The 23,086-nt window shown below is 39.2% G+C and overlaps 1 protein-coding gene and 1 pseudogene across 6 annotated transcripts in view; one reads left to right on the forward strand and one right to left on the reverse strand.

Annotated features, from left to right (window-relative positions):
- LSAMP (limbic system associated membrane protein) overlaps positions 1–23,086 on the forward strand; it is a 922,095-nt gene that overhangs the window by 633,456 nt on the left and 265,553 nt on the right. The window lies entirely within an intron of this gene.
- On the reverse strand, positions 19,084–20,102 carry LOC112850109 (glyceraldehyde-3-phosphate dehydrogenase pseudogene; annotated as a pseudogene).

A 23,086-nucleotide genomic window follows, 5' to 3' on the forward strand; every position in this document is an offset into this window, starting at 1 on the left:
TGGCTGGGAAGCATGTTTCAGTGGGTGAATGTGAGCCACATTGTAACGGCCAGTATCTGGCATAGGAAATTCATCTGATTTCCTAGTGCTTTTCTAGGCTAAACCACCCATTTTTGACCCTGTGACTTAGTGGATGCATTTTTTTTCTAATTTTCCCAAGAAGCATATCCAGGCTTCAGAATAAAGGTAAATCTGAGTTACAGGGCTTTATCAGTAAAGGTCCCTGCAGGAAACAGATGGCACACTCAAATTGGATAATTTCAAAGGAGTTTAATTGGGAATATTTTTACAAATATTTGGGCAAGAGGCAGGGGTAAGGAAATCACAGGAGATAGTGCAGAGCCTTGGGGCCAGTAACTCCAGGGAGCTGTTATCACCTCTAGGTCTGAAGGGGTAAAGGGAGGGAACAGTGACTAGCAGCCAGAAAAAGAGAGAACTGTGTGCATAGTGCTTCTGACAAGAGCTGGGTCTATAGTGGGAGACTGCCTCCAGCCCATGGAGACACTGGTGCCGGAGCCAGGGCAATGAATGCCTAGACCACACTCTGCCCCGTCCTTCAAATCTCTCTGCAATGTTCCTCACTGGAGGATCTCAACTGGAAGCCAGAGGCAAGGATGCCATTGACATAATTCATATGGTCAGCCTTCCAGGGCACAGAGCAGGGGGAATCTGGGAAGGGAGGCAATGTACAAATGGAAGCTATCCAGCAAAAGAATAATCCCAGGGCTGCGTGGAACTCATTAGTTTTTCTTTAAAGAGACAGATTCTCCGCTAAATAAGATAAATAAGCAGAACTTTGACTTTTCTTCAAATAAAAAAACATATGTAGAACCTAGTTCTACCTTGCTCTCTGTTTTGGCCCAGCAATTAATGATGGTTAAAATATACATGAAGTAGAAATATAGAGTGAAAACACTGGGGTTTTTATTTATTTTTTTAATATGAAATGTATTGTCAAATTGGTTTCCATACAACACCCAGTGCCCTCCCAACAAGTGCCCTCCTTAATTCCCATCAGCCAACACCCCCCCATCAACCCTCAGTTTATTCTCAGTTTTTAAGAGTCTCTTATGGTTTGGCTCCTTCCCTCTCTAACTTTTTTTCCCTTTCCCCTCCCCCATGGTCTTCTGTTAAGTTTCTCAGGATCCACATAAGAGTAACACTCGTGTTTTTAAGTTCAATTTCTGAAGGCTAAGCAGTGATGTTAAAAATGTATTTTTATGCATTCATTATTACCCTCCTCAAGAAAAAAATGATTATTTGATTCATGAAAATAAAAGTTAGGAAATGCATGAAGCACCCAAAGACGCCTCATATCCAATCAAAAAAAAGGGGGGGAAGGCAACTTTATGAGTGGTCAGCGAAGGTGTTTATATCAGAACCATCCTATTATAATTTCTAATGCAACTACTGTATAGTCATAGAACTTAAGACTGAGTTTAAAAGGCAAATAGCTGTCTCTGAGTGCAGGTGGAGGAGAAGGTGGCAGATACCACCAACACCTTGCTATAAATTACTAGAATGTATCAAATACTTTCTTTCCTGGCTAATGGTCACTGGGAAGAATGGAGCGCTTACGAACATAGAGAAGATGAATGGCCTACTCCCTGGTCTTGCTGCAGGCTGGCCCTGAATCGAGCTTTACTGTCCATAAATTCTACTAACAGCCACTTAGGTAGCCAAAAACTGCTCCCAAATTACTAACACTGATGCCTTCTGATTCTGTTTGGCAGAAAGCAGAGATAGCAAAGCCTGATCAATCCCATTAAAGCTAGGACAGATGGACACCCCTGGCTTCAAGCTCTAACAGGGCACTGCAAGCCTCTATAACACGAACACTGTATTTATCATCTATTAATCATTATGTGAGGGTGAACCAAGGAGAGGTTCTGTGCTCAGCTGAACTTCTATAGCATCAGCTCCTGTAAGAGTTACAGCAGTGAACCCCAACTTATCCATTCCTGCACTGCCTTTCACCTCTTCTGTTTCAGTAGTCCCTTAGCCCTCTTTATTTTCAATTCCTGTGTCTTCTTTGCATCATATTTTATTTCGTCCCATACCAAATAGAGAAAAGAAACAAAGTTATTGCATAGTGAAAGGACTCATGGCCTTGAGACCAGAGCTCTTGTTTGATTTTGGTACTACAGCTTGGGATCTGTGACTTAGATGGATTATATAATTTCATTAACCACAGTTCCTAACCTTTCAAATGAGGATGATAATACTTTGTCTAAAATAACCACAAAATCGGGGCGCCTGGTTGGCGCAGTCGGTTAAGCGTCCGACTTCAGCCAGGTCACGATCTCGCGGTCCGTGAGTTCGAGCCCCGCGTCAGGCTCTGGGCTGATGGCTCAGAGCCTGGAGCCTGTTTCCGATTCTGTCTCCCTCTCTCTCTGCCCCTCCCCCGTTCATGCTCTGTCTCTCTCTGTCCCCAAAATAAATAAACGTTGAAAAAAAAATTAAAAAAAATTAAAAAAAAAATAACCACAGTATACATATATACTGTGTAATATATAATAAGTGCTAAATAAATACTTCAATTTAATTCACCCCTCTCCAGCCATTAAGGTAGTATAGAAGAAAAAGAAGCTCACAGGAAAGATTGTTTTTACATTTATATTTGTTTATCTAATCACAATGTGAGTTATGTGACTCTGTTATATTTCTTCTGGTGGACATAATTCATAGTTCATAGCTAAATCACACTATTCTGAGATATGCTTTTGTGGGAACTTTGTGCATTATCTTTTGTCACCCCACTCTAATTCATCAGTTTTCAAGGTCTTAGATATAATTCACCATAACTTAGCCTTCAGAACTGTAGTGTACAAAATATTCCTTCTTTGGTAGACTGGTGACATTCTAAGGCATTGTGTTTGGCAACTCTTTCTTTGCCATTTTATGTGAAGAATGTGCAGGCATTACAGAGATTTTTAAGATGAATTCATTTGTCAACTCTACCAAGTGAAAGATACCTGCTCATTCAGAAATCCTATCATTGATACTTTTCTCTAACAATGAATCACTCCACCATCTGCTATCAAGATCCGTACATTCAATGGCACAGTTGATTCATAAATTCATCCCTTTGACAAACATTTGTTGAGGGCCTATCATATGCCGTGCACTGTGCCAGTTTATGGGAATTCAAAGATGACTAATAACACAGTCCTGCCATTAAGGTCCAAATATGTTTGGATAAATAAACATTAAAAAAATTTTTTTAAGTTAAAAAAAAAAGGGAGCACCTGGTGGCTCAGTCGGTTAAGCATTCGACTTCGGCTCAGCTCAGAGCCTAGAGCCTGCTTCAGATTCTGTGTCTCCTCTCTCTGCCCCTCCCCCACTCATGCTCTGTTTCTCTCTTTCTCAAAAATAAATAAACATTTTAAATTTTTTAATAAATAAATAAATAAATATGGCTGGATGCCAAGGCGGTAAGTTAAGAAGGAAGAATAGAAATGCCAAAAAAATTTATGTTTTATAAAATCTGTGGAAACATGAACAAAGTCTATTTCACACACAGAATGGGAATGACTCTCTGGAATAGAAGAAGGGTTTCACTGTGGAGGGGATGTGGGACAAGGCTTGGAAAGATAAGTCAGAATTTTGCAGGTAGTCAAAGGGAGATGGGAGTCAAAAGAAAGACAAGGAGAGGTAGAGGATTGGCTAGAATGTTCAGCAAGTAACAAGTAACCTGTTTTAAATTAAGGAACCAGAGGAATTTGAGGAAATGAAGCTTGGATAATCACTTGGCACAAGGATATGATGCGCTTTGAATACCTTGCAAAGAATATATGACTTTAGATGTGGGGTTGGGTAAGTAAGGATTTTTGGAGGGGGGTGAAATGATTAGAGGGATATTGTATAAAGGATGCCAGGTGCAGTGACGAAAAGATTGAGTCTATATCACTGATAGAAATATTTGCCTGTATGTAAGATTTTTTTGTTTTGGACTGAGATGGCAGCCTTTTCTTTCTCTAGTTTATTTGTAATGCATAACATTGTGCTGTTTCTGAAAAAGGATCATAATCTTTTAAATGTATTTGTTGGGAGAGTAGTCATCAGTATAGAGCAGTGCATAGAGGATTTCCTTGAGGGCATCAGATGATTTTTTTTTAACTTGCTCAACTGCAAAACATGTCCCAGAGGATAGGAACTGCATTCTGGCATCAGTTAAGTATTTGAGAATGGCTGCATAAGAAAGAATAAATAAATCAGGACTTATTTCTCAGCCTTTTCCAACGGAAGATGATTTGGACAACTCCGACCTGAGCAGCATTCTGTCACCTGCCTGACTGGTATATGAGTGAGCCCTGGAATTGTCACTGCATGGTAATGTCTGGAATATGAGAAGGAATGAGACTTGCGGAGACAGAGGAGGAGCATTGATTGTTCTTGTCTTTATTTCATATGTCTTTTGTCTGTCTTCATGTCTGGAGCACCTTTGTTCTGCCCTTGGAAGTTCAGAAAACACTTCTTGGCTTCCCAGCCATTACCATTTCTTTTCAGGGTTGCTGCGGGAGAAGTATCTGACGTTGCTGGGGTGCTGGCAGACTCTATCTGTTGTCATTCCTCCGTCTGCTCCCGTCTCCCAAACCAGGGCCTTTGAGCTCTGCTCCTCATCTAATCTGCGCCTCCCTACCTAACGACATCCACTAATGTGCGCTAACAGATGTCTGAGGGAAAATTAGCCGTGGTGTCCAAATCAATTAGACCAGAGTTGCTGTGTAGGAACAATTGCTCTGTAGGCTGTGTGGGCTGTATTTTTTTTTTCCTGTTTCTTATTTTCCAAAGGTGAAGTCATGTAGCCCAAGCTGAGATTCCCTGCTCCCTATTTTCCACTTCCAGGCAGTCTACCTCAATGCTTAATGGGTTCTGATTGGACAACCAGATGGAGATGCCTCTACCAGGTGCAGGCTCCCAGCAACCAAGTTAAGAATAGGAGGGCTGTATTTGCCCCAAAGGCAATGCAGCCCAGAATAAGAGCCATACGAGCTTCAAAAACACAGCTTTGGAATGTGTTTTAAATTCTAAGAAATGTTATGTTAGTGGGGTTGCCTTATACGACTCTTTAGAGAAAGACTCCATATGGATGAAGAATGGCTTGAGTAGCAAACACACCTACTTAGCCCATCAAAAGGGGTTTCTCTTTCCCATTTCCTTATACAAGGGTCAAATCCATCAAGAGTATGAGTAAGTGGATAAAAAGAGCTCTCCTCTGAAGTTAGACAGGCCTAGACTCTGACTCTGTATCCTGTGGGACTTTGGGAAGCCCTAAACTGGAGCCTTGGTTTTTGTTTGTTGGTTTGTTTGTTTGTTTGTTTGTTTGTTTTCCTCCTGAGAGTGATGCTGTTTACTTTGCAGCATGGTTAATCTCTCTGAACCTCAGTTTAATTTTGTGTGAAGTGGGTATAATAATAATAACCTACATTGCAAGAACAACCTGGTAATTAAATAAGACATTCTTAGAACAAGGCTTGCTCTTATATGCATGCTTGATAAATGATAGCCATGTGAGCATCATCTTTTCCATTATGCTTCTCAGAAACGCTGAAGCAATATTCAATTTGTGCAGAATTCCTACCTTTTGTACTTTTTAAAAACCTCCTCCCCAAGAACAAGCATTCTGAACTGTCTGTGGCTTTACACTTTTTTTCTCTTATGTTACTCTATTCTCATATTCTCCCAGGTACGCCATCTCTTCCCGAACTATGGTCACCAAACCCCTACCACTACTGCCTTCATTCTGTAATTGTTTTCCGCCAGTGCGCAGGACACACTTGCTGTGATTGTCTGTGTACTTCTGTATTGTGAAAATAGACACTGGTTCCCAAAATAGAAGCAAATGTAATAATACAAATTAATAAAGAAATGCTAAAGAGAATGAAGGGCAATATTTGGAGGCAGCTGTAGAAAGAAGTTCAATTTTCTATTATTGTATGTGTTCACATTTGGAGTTTCATCTTGCTTAGGCTAGAAAATTCTTTAACATAATTAATAACTGCCTTTATGCTGTGCATAATCTTTCTATATTCCATCACTTATTTATGTATTCCATTTTAAAACTAGGAACCTTTGTGAAGCTCTCTTCAGGCAATCTCTGTATATGGAATGATCCTATATCCAAGAACCTCTGACATTTATGCTAAAGCTTTTTTAGAATTGGCAGTCTGTCTTTTTTTTTTTTTTTTCTTCCATCTGGGCATGTAATCACTACGGGGCATTTACTCTTTCAGGGGCAATTTCCATTGTTAAGGGGAAACAGAAAGAAATGCAGTCTGAGCCTTGCAGGCTCACCTCCTGTCTTCATGTCTGGACCTATACACACAGGTTTTCTTCTCATGACCCTCCAGTGCTTCTCTCTGGATCTGGCCAACCAGTGTTATGAGAGTTGAGGATTTTGATAAGTGAATAACCTCTCGATCAGAAAGTAATGGGTTTGTTTTATCTTTTAAAAATTGCTTGTTTTGTTTTGGATTAGGGTTTGGAGTTTTTGTTGTTGTTTTTTAAGTAGAATTACGTTTCTACTTTGGGTTACTAGCTGTGGCTCAGAAATAGGGAGCTGCCAGACTCCCCATCTCAGTCTGTCCCCATTTTGTGCATGAAGCAGTTCCCCATGAACACACAAATATCACACTCAGCTCTGTCAGATCAGCTTCATGGCCACATTTATCAAAATTATCCCAGAGTCCCTTGCAGAGGCGAATATTAATAGGGTTCATTTAAAACCAAGAGTGTTACTAATGCCTTTTTCTATGTGCTAAATGGGAGGAAACAAGAATTACACAAACAACAACAACAAAAAAGGCAGGGTTGTTAGAATAGTTAATAAGGCGAGGTGAAATCTTTGGGCAAGGGGAAATAACGCTGAGCTTTCAGAAATCTTGATACATCAATTTACATATTATTATTCCCATTGCTTTCCATCCAGAAAGCAGACAGCATTTCTCTCAGTACACAACACACTGCCAGGTAATCAGCCTGGAGTATTTCCCCTGAGAATATTTTGTCTGTCCATGTATGTAAAGAATTCTTACTTTGTAATACTGAAATATATGGGGAATAATGTTACCTTTGCCCTAAGTTAGTAAAGAAGGATCAGGAAAATAAAGTAGAGGAATCTATGAAAGGGTAGGTGGAAAAACATTAAGAATGGATTATTTCCATTTTGTCTCCAATCATACAGTGCCATTTGCACACAGGCCAGCTGTTATTGGCAGGTCTGCTTTGCATAGCAGCAAGCTAACATAGTGGTGTTCCTGGTAAGTTTTGTTGGATAGTATTTCACGCTGTGATGCTGCTTCAATGCCAGGAAATGCCATTTTGTTGCCTGGTGCTGAGATGACATCTGCTTTGAGTTAGGTAGATAGTGGCATCACTCCTCACTCAAGCAGAGTAGAGAATCAGAAGCACCTTTTCATGTCTGTTGGCATTAAACTGACTTTAATAATTATGTGTTTTGGCCTGCCAGAACCATCATGGTTCACATTCTACATGGAGAAAGGTAAACTTCTGCAAGAACCTGAATTAGAATTTTTTAATTAATTAATTTTTAAAAAGGAAAACAGTATCTAGATATGGATGTTTAAAAAGTAATGGTAATAGGTAAAATTATCCCTTATCATTTTTTAATTAACTGGAGCAACATCCCAAGGAATGAAATTAATCTGCCTTATGGAGCTGTTTAAGAACCCGATCCCATAGTTAATTTTACTCTCAGACTAGAGACACAAGAGTAATTTGATTTCATGGTCAAACTCTCTATTGGGGAAGCTGCCATTGTCTTTGAGAAAAATGGGTCATGCCATCTATATTTACCAGTAACATGGTAAGTCATTGTCCTTTTTTAGTCTATCCAACACAACCGTCTACAGCAGTTATTCTCAACCAAAGGTGGTTTTGCCCCCAAGGGATATTTGGCAACATCTGAAGATATTTTTGATTGTTACAACTGGCCATAGGATGGGGGAAGGAAGAGCTACTGGTATGTGGTGGCTAGTGGCTAGGGGTGTTGCTTAATATTCTATATATACATAAGACAATTCTCATAAAAAAAGATTTATCCAGCCCGTAATATCAGTAGTGCCAATATTGAGAAGCCATGCACTAGAAAGATGTTTATAAAGGTATAAAATTTCCAAACATATAAGGAATAGACTGAGACATTGGATCATTACCCTCCTGGAGCTTCTAGCAGGGGAACATAGCTATTTCTGTAACACTAACAGAAGGATTACCTTCCTTGTTCTATAAGATCATCCTTTGGTAACAAGCATTCATCTCTGAGAGACAGACAGACTGGATAAGAGAGAAAGGAACATATTGTCAGGTCAATTGACTCAAAGTTTATTAATAGACTGCCAAATGCCTATAGAGAATAAAGAGTAGGGGTTAAGAGTACAGAGTCTTAAAATAGAAATTAGCAGACCTAGGAGTCTAACCCAGGTTAACTATGTAACACAGTTTCCTCATCTATAAAATGGAAATATTAATGGTACTTATCTCCTAGAAGGGTAAAGAGGATTCAATGAATTAATATGTGCAAAATACTTAGTAAGTGCTTGATAAATGTTAGATATTGTTCATATTACTTAACATTTTCTCATAGCAGGAACATAAGAATAGGTAATCCTAATGAGACCTGAAACCGTAAAAATCCTAGAAGAAAACACAAGCAGTAATTTCTCTGAGATCAGTCATAACAATATTTTTCAGATTTCTCTCCTAAGGCAAAAGAAACAAAGACAATAACAAACTATAGGGACTACATCAAAATTAAAAGCTTTTGCACAGCGAAGGTAATCATCAACAAAACAAAAAGGCAACCTACTGAATGGGAGAAGTTATTTGCAAATGATATATCTGATAAGGGGTTAATATCCAAAATGACTACAGGATGTATGTACCTCAACACCAAAAAAGCAAACAATTTGCTTAAAAAATGCACAGAGGACTTGAATAGACATTTTTCCAAAGAAGACCTACTGATGGCCAAGAGACACATGAAAAGATGTTCGACATCACTCATAATAAGGGAAATACAAATAAAAACCACAGTAGATATCACCTCAAATCTGTCAGAATGGCTAGAATCAAGAAGACAAGAAACAAAAAGTATTGGCAAAGATGTGGAGAAAAATGACGCCTTGTGCGCTATTGGTGAGGATGTGATTAGTACAGCCACTGTAGAAAACAATATACAAGTTCCTCAAAAACTTAGAAATACCATATGATCCAATAATTCCACCATCGGGTATTTATCCAGGGAAAACACTAACTCAAAAAGATATATACACTCCTATGCTCTTTGCAGCATTATTTACAATAGCCAAGACACGAAGGCAACCTATGTGCCCATCAATAGATTAATCAATAAGGAAAATGTGATTCACACACAATGGATTATTACACAACCATGAAAAGGGTGAGACTGTGCCATCTGAAACAACATGGATAGATCTAGAGTATATTATGCTGAGTGAAACTCTGAGGACCTTGATTTCACAAAAAAAAAGAGACAAATTGGAGATAGAGGTGTTTCATCCATTTGCAGCTAAACCTAGGACAAGCATGTTTGATACATTGATGTTTATTGCCAGGCAACTGTGTAATTAAAAAATCTCTTATTGTTATACGCTCTACCTTTGATTATTTTTTTAGGATCAGTTTACCACTTTGTTGAGTAGCAAAGGCCTAAATACCATGTGAACATCAAAAAGACAAGAAATAACAAGTTCTGACCCTGATATGGGGAAAAAGAAACTCATGTGCACTGTTGGTGAGATTATAAATGGTACAGTCATAATGGAAAAGAGTATAGAAAGTTCCTCAAATAATTAAAAAAAGAACTGACATCTCTTTTGCTATGATCTGAATAGGACAGTGCTAGAAACTGAATAAATTCATTGAAATGTCAAAAGACACACACACACACACACACACACACACACACACACACACACACACCATGTGACCTACTTTACTCCAGACACTTTAGAGTCTCCAAAATGATCTCATGGGAGATCCTACTATGATGTTCTCCATCTGTACCATAAGTGTTCAAAAGAGGATTATTATTATTATGTTATTATTAATAATAATAATAGCTGATTTGAGTGCTTTCATGGCCTTTTGAGGAATTGCTAAGATAGTTAATAACGATGGAAACACAGGTCTTCAAAGGACCAATCAATATAATAAGAACAGTGGATACAAAAATAAACAAGTGTTGGCATGTATGTCATGTACATTTCAAGGTTATGTGTGCTTTAATGTGAAGGGGAAATGAATGGATGGATTTTTGTCCAGATGAGCTGCACCCAGGAAGCAGTCATTTCTCCTTGCTTATCTGAAGCAGAGAGTTGGAAGACAAATTGCTCTCATCAACCTCTCTCTTCTGAATTCTTCTTCTCTGATCTGCATCTCTTAAGTCCCATCCTGGCAGCAAGAAAAAGGCTTTGAATTCTGTGCTATTTGTAGAAATGCTACAGTGAGGTCAGAATGACAGTGTTTTGCCAGAGTTCCCCTCCCCTCAGTTTGAGTTTCCAAAGGTAAGACAAAACCATCCATACCCAACACACATTTGCTTTCTCTTTGGGTATGTTGTTCCACTGCACTAACTTCAGCAATTTCCATTTCCTTCTTTTTAATTCCACTCCCAATGAGCAGAGAAGGGCAGGACAATTTTTTTTCCGAAAAGAAGCAGGGTAAAGAGTTACTATTACCTGGAGCATAGGGACTCAAGATGAGGCAGAGCTTTGGTGATGTACATTGAGGGCAAAAGGGAGGACTTTGAAAGGTGAACCCTACAGAGACAAGCTGGTCATTGAAAACTAAATTGCCAACTTGCCTCCAGTGAACAAATGCACCTGCCATTCGTAATGCAGCCAATTTGCTGTTTCTACTTTTATCTCTCTCATGCAGCAGGCTCCAAACTCTCAAAGGTTTTCTTGTGCCTCTTTTTGTGATGCCCATACCATCAGGACTGTTAGATAGAGGCTTCTATGAATGCATTTTATTCCCACCTTCTCTCCCACTCATTGCGTTAAATTGAGACAGTAATATTCATAAAAGAAGTAAAGTTCTAAGGAGCAACAGCTCTTCCTCCAAACTCTAATGCTACTGGAAACTGTCCAGCTTTTCAGGATGGTGCATGGCGTCTACATAAAATGCAGACACTGGAACCTAGCCACCAAGGAAGAGATGCTCTGTGCTGTGAACACATTACTTAGGCATGAAGTAATGCTCTTAATCCCATTCTCCAATTGTGAATAATAGTTTCTGGAGAAAGACTTCGTTTGAAGAGTGAAATTTCACAAGCAAGGTCTCATCCTCAAAACATTTTTTCCATGTGTGGAAATGTTTGATAATGAATGATCATCAGGTGACTCTTTTTAATTACCTAAACAGGAGGAAGAAATACCATCTTTCCATAAAAAGGGTTCAGAGTGACAAATGTAGATTTGCTTATTTGAAAACATCCAGTTCAATCATTTCCAAAAGATTTAATTATTTCAACATGTATTGTTCAGTTTTCACAATAGCTTACATTGCTCAACCCCAAAAGATGCTTCCAGTTACAGCCTTCTAATTCTCTGCAACTGGTTCTCTGAAGGCACCTCTATACATTTAAATATAGGCCATTTCATACCCTGACAGGAAATAAAGACCTTGGAACTGCATCAAATTAAACTTTTTTTTCCACTCTTGCATGAAAACCTGAAGTAATATGTGAAATATTCTAATGCTGCCTTAAGGTTGGTATTTTAATTGCATAGAAGAGAAATTATTCAATTATGGTTTTTCCAATCAACTATAACTCTAACCCAATATAAGGGAAGATCTCGATCATTAGTCTTATGGGGAAAATGAAAAGCATTTGTGTAAAAGTTCTGTTCTGGTGCCCTCCCCTCCCTTGCCTTTGTGACTTACACTTCTGTATCTTACTTTAGACCTACCAAATGAATTGCCTTCAATTAAAATTAGCAGTGCTGAGGGGCGCCTGGGTGGCGCAGTCGGTTAAGCGTCCGACTTCAGCCAGGTCACGATCTCGCGGTCCGCGAGTTCGAGCCCCGCGTCGGGCTCTGGGCTGATGGCTCGGAGCCTGGAGCCTGTTTCTGATTCTGTGTCTCCCTCTCTCTCTGCCCCTGCCCCGTTCATGCTCTGTCTCTCTCTGTCCCAAAAATAAATAAACGTTTAAAAAAAATTAGCAGTGCTGAGCAATTGTAGTATACATCTCAGAAGGGGAGCTGGCCTTTAACTCATCTGAGAGCAAACACATTAGAAATAGAAAGAAAGCGTTTAGTGTTATCACACTATTGAAGAAATAAATACCATCGAGATGCTTTACTCTTCAGAGAAATCACAGATTAAAGTAGATAGAAGTTACTGATCATCATTACCTCCTAAAAATATATTTCCAGAGAGAAGTCTTCTGTCTTCCTCTCATTCATTCATTCGTTCATTCACTTATTCCCTCTTGTATTCCAAAAAATATTTTAAACCACTGTCCCCAACATTCCAGTCAGGTGGCACTAACATGTTCAATGATCAACAACATTTATTATAAGCATATACTATATATTCCAGGGATCTAGTTAAATATTTCACAAACATTAATTATGTTGTTTAATACTTGACAGTCTTATGAAATAGGTTAAATGTCTCATTCTGAAGATGAGAAAACTGAGTCAAAGTTTTTCCCAAGATTTAACAGCTAGTAAATTGAGGAACTGGGATTGGATACTGGCCAGGGTTCAAAACCCAGTGTCTAATCACTAAATTATAATATATATATATATATATATGTATGTATTGAAAGAGATGGTTCTTACTCTTATATGTCTTCAGACATTTCTGACTTATTCGTTTCATCAGAGCATTTGTCACTCTGACATCTTTGACATTAGACCCTTGACCTTTATATTCATGGGTACTGAGAAGCATTAGCTATAGAGCTGTGTTACTGAACTCAAGGAGCAGCCCTCCTTATTGATTTCTAAAGCTGTATCTCCCATAGAATAAGCTTAAACCATGGAAGTTGGGCAGAATCTTTTTATATAAGATACTATTGACCTATATACAAGATTAATCCTTAAGTCTCCAGTTAGTGTTACAACATGTGCTAGACCACATAAATTACAAAATCATGGGACATTTCCTAGAGCCTCACATGAAAATCAGTCCTGTTACCATACAGTCCTGAGTCAATTTTATCTTCCTTTTTTGCTGTCTGAAAAAAATTACTTAAAAGAAAATATCCTAAGCATATATACCCAACATACTTACCCTAAATGATTAAGTTAATCCTTACATTTATCCTGGAATCTAGAAAATTGGCATCTGTTATTTTTAGAGATGAAAACACCGAGGTATAGAGAGATTTTTGTGGCCCGAAGGAGCCCTACTGGGAATGAGAGGAAGTAGGGAGCTCAAAATCTAGGTCCCCTTGAAGCCTTATATTTAGTGAATGGGCTGCTTTTAGATAACTCTGTTTACTTATGTGGGTCAGATCTTATTCTCTATTCAGAGTCACACATTTTCAGTATGTTCCCCTCACTATTATCCTGAAATTCTCCCTGGTTGGCCTTAAAAATAACTCATGTACTGGAAATATTTTGAGTGAAATTCCTTTATGTTTTTCTTATGAAGGAATGATTGTATAATAATGAGGCCTGCATAATGCTAAATATAGAACCCTTTCACTATGGGAAAGCTAAGGACAGACCCCACCCTTGTTAGAAACCTTATTTGTCCTGATAAAGTATGATTTTGTATTTAAGTAAGGGAATAAAACAGAGGGCTCTGAGTCCTTGCATTGATTATGTAACACAGTTTCCTTAAATAATTCTTGAGGCATTGTCCTCCTCCTCTAGCTGGGGGGAGGGGGAAAGAAAAAAAAAAAAACCCTGCAGGTATAAAAGATACCAAGACAGAGGGAAAGCCAAAAATATAACCTAAGACTCATGTATTTCCAGGCAGCTGTGCTATTTACTAGCAAGCATATGCAAATGGAGAGAAATTTGGTTATAGTACCTGGAGTACAAAATAAGCATTTTTAGTACAATATTTCCTCAGGCAATTTCTAGAAATATCTTATACTGTTTCATTATCTCTATAGTTGTGAATAGAGGTTGTGACTCTCTTGATGGGAAATGCCATTTTGCTAATTCAAATAATATTCCTTACACTGTATTTGCTTAGATTTTACAGAGCATTTGCTTTTCACACGGTGAATCTTATATATAAGATTATAAAATTCAAACTTGAGAGTGCCACATTTCTAGGATATATGATTTATGGGTCAGGGGTCTGGAAGCAGATACCTCCAGGTTCTTAACACTAAAGGCTTACAATCAGAAGTAGGTGTACAGGTAGGAAACTTTCTGAAAGGTGGCAAAGACAAAAACAAGGTACAGAATTAGGCCAGCATCCATTTCTGACCCTGCAGTATGGCTTTAGTACCACAGAGCAGAAGAGAGACTTATATGTGTCTTATAGATGAGGGCCAGTGTCAGACATGGAAGGCTACAGCTGGTCAGAAAATTTAAAAAAAAACAAATGGATGAGTAGACTGCAAGATTAATTGTGTAGTCATTAGACATTGACAATCAAAGTCTTCACTGAATGGAAAAGGAGAGGATGTTCATTCAATAGTCATAATTCACAAAATGTGAAAGACCTCGAGAGAACATCATCCCATTTCCAACTTTAGGACAGTACACTTCTAAATAAAAGTCATATTGTTTACTCTTCTTAGTGATGTTTTGATCAGAGTAATCAATGTTAGCTGCCTTAGATATTGAGGACTCTTGTGGCTTATTTTTTCCTTATGAAGCCCAGTTCATAGCCCCTGCTACATAGCAGCTATGCCATCTGGACACATGTCACCACAGTTGCCATCACAAAATAGGAAAGAGCTGGAGCAACATGCAAACATTTCTTGACGGCCAGGCCTAGATGTGGCTTACCTCACTTTCCTCAACATTTTATTGGCCCAAACCTAGTTTTATGGTCCTAAACTAACCATGGGAGCTTGGAAAATGTGGAGAAACACAGACACTTGCTGAGCATTAATAGCCTCCTCCACAACCTCCAATGACGTACTAGACAATGATTAGGGAATCCCATTCTAAAGAGCTCTGAATGCTATGAGCACACACATTCATGCCTCCAGGAAGCAGATGGAGTAAAGGATGAGATCTATGATGCCCTGACAACATGCAAATGCAACTGATGTAAGACATGTCTGAGCAGACGGCTAGTTTGGAAGCCAAGGAGTAAATGTTGATGTGTTTGTCTTTTAGTTTTACATTGTGATATAGAGAATGTGTGGCATTTCAAATATTTTAATAAAGGATGTTAAATAGAAGAGGGTCAATCTGCACGGGGAAATACACACATCCGTGTAAAGTATCTCTTCATTTCCCTGCCGCTTTTTCCTTCCCTTGACTAATTGCTACCATTTTAATGAAGCAGTTTGAAGTTCCCTTCATTCTAATATTAGTGAAATGTTCCTATTACTCTCATTAGGATCTATAAACCAAGGTTTACTTTGAGTCGAACAGTTTAGCATCTGATTGAATGACAGAGGAAGGTTATAAAGTTTTTAATGTGTGAATACTAGATTCAGGTGTCAGAAACAGAGTATGTAACAGTTATACACATGAATGTCCTAATCCCTAACGATGCTATCAACTACCAGCATAGCAGATTTCTGTTGGGCTGATAATTTTTCTTTTTTACAGTGTTTTAAGACACTCCAGAAACATTTGTAATAATTTACTCTACTTTGTAATTAGATTTAGTGATTAGAATCTTGCTCACTTACATAGCTGTTTTCCTTTAAATGAATGGCACCAGCTGGCTTATAGCTGAAACCTGATCTGACTCTCAAAACTATCAGAGGGGCCAGCATAAGGGAAAGCCTGATATGTTCTGGAGCTTCATGAAAAGTTAACAGAGGGAGATGTTTTATAATCTTTACACTCTTTTATATTTCTACTAACACATATATGTGCATCCACATGTTATGTACTATATACTATATATATATACACACTATACATATATATATACTATATACACTATATGTGTATGTATGCACACATATATAGGTTAAATATTTTGGAGATTTTGAAGCTCAGCTACTCTGGGGATACATTCAATTTACAGGACATGGAAAGAGGCTGACATTACCTTCTCTCATATAACCTCTAAGCATTAGAGGAAGGAAGCTAAAAATTTGCAGTTTTGGCTTCAGCTGCTTGGGCTATTTTACCATCAAGAGAAATGTGATGAAGGTATAATTAATGGAAAAAAGCATTAGCAAAAGGCAAAGAGAGCAAAGTAATCACAAGTGGCTCTGAGTATTAATTGTTTCCATGTAATTTTGCACATGATATTGAAGATTCAGTTAAGTTATGCATTCACTCCCTTAGCATACAGTTAGTGAGAAGCCCCATCAAGCTAGGCACTGTGTTTTCAGGCCAGTGTGACAGGTGTGAGTGAGTCTGACTCGTGGAAATCAGAGATCCTTAAGGACAGTCTCTTAGGCCCAAATCATTGCCAAATGAGGTTAAGTGACTTGCCTGAAGCCAAAGGGAGGACAGGTAGAGTAACAGAGGGTGCACTTTTCCTTTCCCTGTGGAATAAAAAGGGGGCAATGTGGACTGAGAATCAAGAATACTTCTGATGGCCAACAGGCCTGATTCTCAGTCCATCTGGAGCTGTTTGGAGCTGATAAAAACCCAAGAATCCCACTCACTGCTGCAGCACGAGTCTCTGCCTCGTGTGGCCTATGGTTTGTTAAGAACAAAACAGCCATAAAGTCAGCTGCCTCCAGACAATTGAATGGTGGTAGACAAGAGGACTCAGTGTGCCTCCAACTGCACGGCCACTGTGACCACTTCATAGTGTTGTCTGACCCAGGCTCTATGGGTAAGATGCTAGCCCTGCTGGCTCCCCGGGCAATATGAAATTCAGAGCTGATGCAGAGCCAAATAGGAGAGATTCCTCCTGCCCCCCTCACTGACTGTGGCTGATTTGTACCCATTGTAAGTGATGTGTATAGTCTTTTCTTCCCAGCCTTGCCCTCTTTGCCCAGCATTTTTTCTTGATAAGAACCCAGAGTTTAACTCATGGTTAAAAGCACCCCTTGTTGGAAGACAGGGTCAGCAGACACACTGTGTTGTATAAGCACGCATGTTGTGAGAGGGAGACGAACAGAGTCACAGATGGCCGTGCTGCCTCAGAAATCCCTGGCCTGAGAGCTCCAGCCTCACAGCACGTTCCCTGGAGACTGCTCTTGGGGAGGGAGGATTGATCTGTGCTCCTAAACAGAGGTGTTGTGCATGTTTATGTGTGAGACTGGAAGTCAGGTGGAGGATTTTGATAGCCAGTGTTTATTTCTTTAGGACATGGAAGTTTGAATAAAACATCATGGCAGGGTGCAGAAGCCAAAGCAGAAATCTTTGACATTTTCTCCATAACATGCCTAGGGCTTTGAACAAACAGTGGGGACCCGAGATGCCTCCATGTCTAACTTCACATTTAGCTCAAGATTAATGAGACTCACCCCATTCGGGATTTATTTGTGGAAGCAGGGAAAGAGCATTCCTTCTCACCACCACCACCTGCCCCCTCTTGAGTTTTAAGAGAAGGGAGAGTGAAGAGAGACCCCATTTTGCATTGGCCAAATTGAGGGAGATTGGTCAAATTTATCTGCAATACAGGCGGTAAATGAGGCCTGTGAAGATGTCTCTACTTTCCACTGTAAAAGTGTTCATGCTTTTGTAATTACAGATATAAATATTACCAGCATTTTTTTCATTATATCCTTATAGCACTTTTAATGGATCGTCAACATGGTCAAAATATCCAACTGCATTAATGGCAAATATATCTATTTTATATATATATGTGTGTGTGTATATATATATATACACACACATATATATAATGGATATATATGTATATGCACATATATAATTATATATATATATAATGGATATATATGTGCATATACATATATATAATGGATATATATTATATATATATTATATATAATGAAATTATGTAGAATATTATCCACATCCATTGAAATATGCTACCATGAACAAGAAAATAAAATGGACTCGCTGGCTTGAAGTTTATGCTAGTTGTGACAAAGTCAACTTGCTTTTAAATGTATATTGGTTTTCTCTCTTTTTTAAAAACAAATATATACATGGGGCACCTGGTGGCTTGGTCGGTTGGGCGTCCGACTTCGGCTCAGGTCATGATCTCGAAGTTCGTGGGATTGAGCCCTGCATCAGACTCTGTGCTGACAGCTCAGAGCCTGGAGCCTGCTTCAGATTCTGTGTCTCCCTGTCTTTCTGTTCTTCCCCTGCTCACACTCTGTGTCTCCCTCTCTCTGTCAAAAATAAATAAACATTAATTTTTTTTTAATTGTGTATTTAAATTCAAGTTAGTTAACATACAGTATAGTATTGGTTTCAGGAGTAGAGCCCAGTGATTCAACATTTACTTATAATACCCAGTGCTCAATCCCAACAAGTGCCCTTCCTAATGACCCTCTCCCATTTAGCCCACCCCCATCTCCCCTCCAGCAACCCTGAATTTGTTCTCTATATTTAAGGGTCTCTTACGGTTTGTCTCCTTCTGTTTTTTATCTTATTTTTCCTTCCCTTCCCCTATGTTCATCTGTTTTATTTCTTAAATTCCACGTATGAGTGTAATCATATATCTGTCTTTATCTGACTGACTTACTTAGTATAATATTTTCTAGTGTATTATATATGCATATATATATGCATACACACACACACACACACACATATGTATATCACATCTTCTTTGTCCACTCATCAGCCGATGTACATTTGGGCTCATTCCATAATTTGGCTATTTTTTTTTTTGGCTGGATACAGTATACTTTATTGATGGCACATGGTAAGGTAGGGCTCCTCAAGGCCCTTCCCTTGTTCAAGGGTCTCTGGGATGGAAACTGGAGGTCAGGAGAGTGTATTGGGGAATGAGTTGGGGCAAGGAGTCCCCAGCAGATAAAGGCCTCTCTCTTCCTCTTGCTCTTGCTGGGGCTGGTGGACCAGGGGGATCTTACTCCTTGGAAGCCATGTGGACCATAAAGTCCACCACCTGGTTGCTGTAGCCAAATTCATTGTCATACCAGGAAATGAGCTTGATGAAGTGGTCATTGAGAGCAATGCTAGCCCATGTTGAAGGTGGAAGAGTGGGGGTGTCACATAGCCCAAGATGCCCTTGAGGGGACCCTATGATGCCTGCTTCACTACCTTCTTGATGTCATCATATTTGGCAGCTTTCTCCAGGCAGCAGGTCAGTTCCATGACAGATATGTTGGGGGTGGGGACACAGAAGGCCATGTCTGTGAGCTTCCCATTCAGCACAAGGATGACCTTGCCCACAGCCTTGGAAGCGCCAGTAGAAACAGGGATGATGTTCTGGGCAGCCTCTCAGTCCTCATGCCACAGCTTCCCAAAGGGGCCATTCACAGTCTTCTGGGTGGTGATCATGTCATGGACTGTGGTCATGAATCCCTCCACGATGCCAAAGTTGTCATGGATGACCATGGCCAGAGGGGCCAGGCAGTTGGTGGTGCAGGAGGCATTGCTGGCAATCCTGAGGGAGTTGTCACACTTCTCCTGGTTCACACCCATTAGAAACATGGGGGCATCAGCAGAAGGGGCAGAGATGATGACCCTCTTGGCTGCACCCTTCAAGTGAGCTCCAGCCTTGCCCATGGTGGTGATGACCCCAGTGGACTCCACAGCATACTCAGCACCAGCATCACGCCATTTGATATTGGCAGGATCTCGCTCCTAGAAGATAGTGAAGGGCTTTCCACTGATGAGAAGTTTCCTGTTCTCAGCCTTGATTGTGCCATGGAATTTGCTGGGGGTGAAATCACCCTGGAACATGGAAACCATGTAGTTGAGATCAATGATGGGGTCATTGATGGCAACAATGTCCACTTTGCCAGAATTAAAAGCAGTCTTGGTGACTAGGCTCCCAATACAGCCAAATCCATTGACTCAAGCCTTCACCACCATGTCTTGAGGATGCGGTTGGCACCGCACCAGAAGATATGGCTGTCTGTCAAACAGGGAGGAGCAGAGTAATTTGGCTATTGTTGATAGCACTGCTATAAACATTGGGGTGCATGTGCCCCTTCAAGTCAGCATTTTTGTATCCTTTAGATGCATTATTTTTAAAAATACCTCAAAACCAGAAAGCCAAATTCTTTATTATTATTATTATTATTATTAATTATTAGTTTTAGAGAGAGAAAGAGAGAATAAGCAGGAGAAAGAGGGGCAGAGGAAGAGGGCAAGAAAATCTTAAGCAGGCTCAATGGCCAGCAGAGCTCAATCCCACAACCCTGGGACCATGACCTGAGCAGAAATCAAGAGTCAGACGCTAAACCAACTGAGCTACCCAGGCACCCCCAAAAAGCCAAATTTTTAACCATGTAATAATTGAGCTAAAAAACTGAACTGAGTAATGCAGAGACAACAAACTTTGGTAAACCAGACTTCCGGGATCTCAACATAATCAGTGACATTTACATCACTGTACTGAACACAAGTACCCACCTATCCAGACTTTCCTATTTGTAGTTGTGCCCTGGTCATCTTTGCAGCTGTTTAATTCAATCAATATACTAGCATCTCGTATCTCAGCAGTAGTTAATCTAGTCTTGAAATACCAAGATCTTCCTACATCTTCTTGATCAGATGAACTGGTTATGAACTTGGTACTTTCTAGCTCTGTGACCTTGGCCAAAAGAATGAACCTTACTGAGTCTCAGTTATTCAACCAATATATGGGTGGGGGGGTGGTAGTAATAAAACTTGTCCAAGCCATCACATTGGGATAGGTGTAGATCAAACAAATAAGGCAAGACATATATCAGAGTTTCATAAATTGTATAATGTTATACTACTTCATATTATTATTAATTATCTTTATTATTTTTATTATTTCTCTTCACTTTTCTGCTTGCTTATGTCTTTTTTCATTATTTAATGTTCCTTTGTCCCTCAAACAGAGGTCAAGGAAAGATAAAATGGAGACCTAACTCATATTCATCAACTCCAGGCTTTGTATTTCCTTCCTCCCCCAAATGCTGCATACCTATTTACCTCTCTGGAATTTTTAAGCCTACTTAGAATGGCAGGAAGTATTCTGTTTCTCCTAGTTATATTTAACATTTTTGATAATTACTGTATTTCCTACCATTATATATAATTTTTGAAAAATTATAATTGGCATGAATGTATTAATTAATTCACAATGGTAACTCTATTTGTTTAGAAGGAAATAATGTGAATACTCCATATTCAGTTCATAATTGTTCATGGTAAGCTTTGAACAAGGGCAATTCAAAGAAAGAAATTCTGAAAACCTCCTGTCAATCCTATTCTTTCTCTAAATATTCTATCTTCTGGGCCCTTGAGCAGTGGCAGGAAACAACTTTTATTATTTCCATTGTATTCAAGGCATGCTTTAGTTCACCCTAGTTGGTTTCTATTAGAATCTACCTCCTTCCCTACACGCAAAGAACACTATATGCCTTAAGCAACTAAAAAAAATAGAATTTAGGCTAGTAATATGGGCATGGAATCTTTAAGTTTAAGGGATTCTTACAAGCACCATATTTATTCTACACATTTCTAATTCTCAAAATGGAATGAAGAAATGAGATGAACAGTAAACCATTTAAAAAATGTTAGTGTTAAGATTATTATTTTTTCAGTAACCTTTTACTGGCACTTTTGTTGAAATAATAAAAACTGGCTGATCTAGGTCATAATTGTCATTGTTTTATCCTCTCCTCACCTCTGATCATGCCTAGCACAGTGTCTTTATATGTTATAGTCTTTCAATAAATGTTAATTTGTATTATTCCTAAACATAATAGACATAAGATTGGTCTCTGAACTCTTTATACTTCTGTGTTCTTTTAACTTATAGTTTATTTCTCTCTCATTTAAAATTCCTCTTTTGGGGCACCTGGCTGGCTCAGTTGTAAGAGCATGTAACTCTTGATCTCAGGGTCATGAGTTCAAGCCCCACATTGGGCATAGAGATTACTAAAAAAAAAAAAATTTAAATCCTGTGATCTTTCTTTTTATGCTTATTTATTTTGAGAGAGAGAGATGGAATGTGAGCAGGGGAGAGGCAGAGAGACAGGGAGACACAGAATCTGAAGCAGACTCCAGGCTCCGAGCTGTCAGAACAGAGACCAACACGGGGCAGTAACCCATGAACCGTGAGATCATGACCTGAGCTGAAGTCAGACACTTAATACTGAGCCACCCACGTGCCCCCTGTCCTCTTTTAATATATGGACTTATCTCTAATATTGTCTTATTGACTAAAGAATTCATCCATAAGGTACAGTCAATTTTTTTCCCACATTTTTTAAAGAACACTAATGGAACACAGAAAAAATATATATATATTGGCTGCACTGATGTATTTTGTAGCTTTTAGGATATGTCATGGTTTAGGGCTAAATCTTTACAGGCTTTTCATGGAATACAGAGAGGGTTCTTTAGTAGATGCCAGGAATACCACCTGAGTTTTGAGTGCAAAGAGAGAAAAGATGCACTTCTTTTTTCTCTGCTAGAGTCTGTGGGTGCCATTTCTGAGCCCTTGGAATTCACCCAGTTGCTACTTGCTACCCACCCTAGGTAGCCTGATATTTTTGAACTTCCCTCTGCTCGATACCCCCATTTCTGCCAGATAACAAAACCATCTGCTGTGGTTGGACAGTATCTAAAGACTATTCTGTAAGTACCAGAAATGATAAAGCTCTTTTGTGAGGTAAAGGGAAGAAAGCAGATTCATTCCTCCCATCGACTGATTAAATCAGCGTCTGGATGTTTTCCCAGATTAGCAAAAATAAATATCCAAACAGCTGGAATCAGGGTCTGGGAATATGAAATTTTGGAGGAGCTGCTGGCTTGTTGAGTAACTGCAGCCTCAGTGAACAGAATCAGGATAGTTCCATTTGCTCTTATTTAGCAAGGCAATGACCTGTACA

The sequence above is a fragment of the Puma concolor genome, chromosome C2 (genome assembly GCF_028749965.1).
Source record: "Puma concolor isolate L17-30 chromosome C2, mPumCon1.1.hap2, whole genome shotgun sequence".
Lineage (NCBI taxonomy): Eukaryota > Metazoa > Chordata > Mammalia > Carnivora > Felidae > Puma > Puma concolor.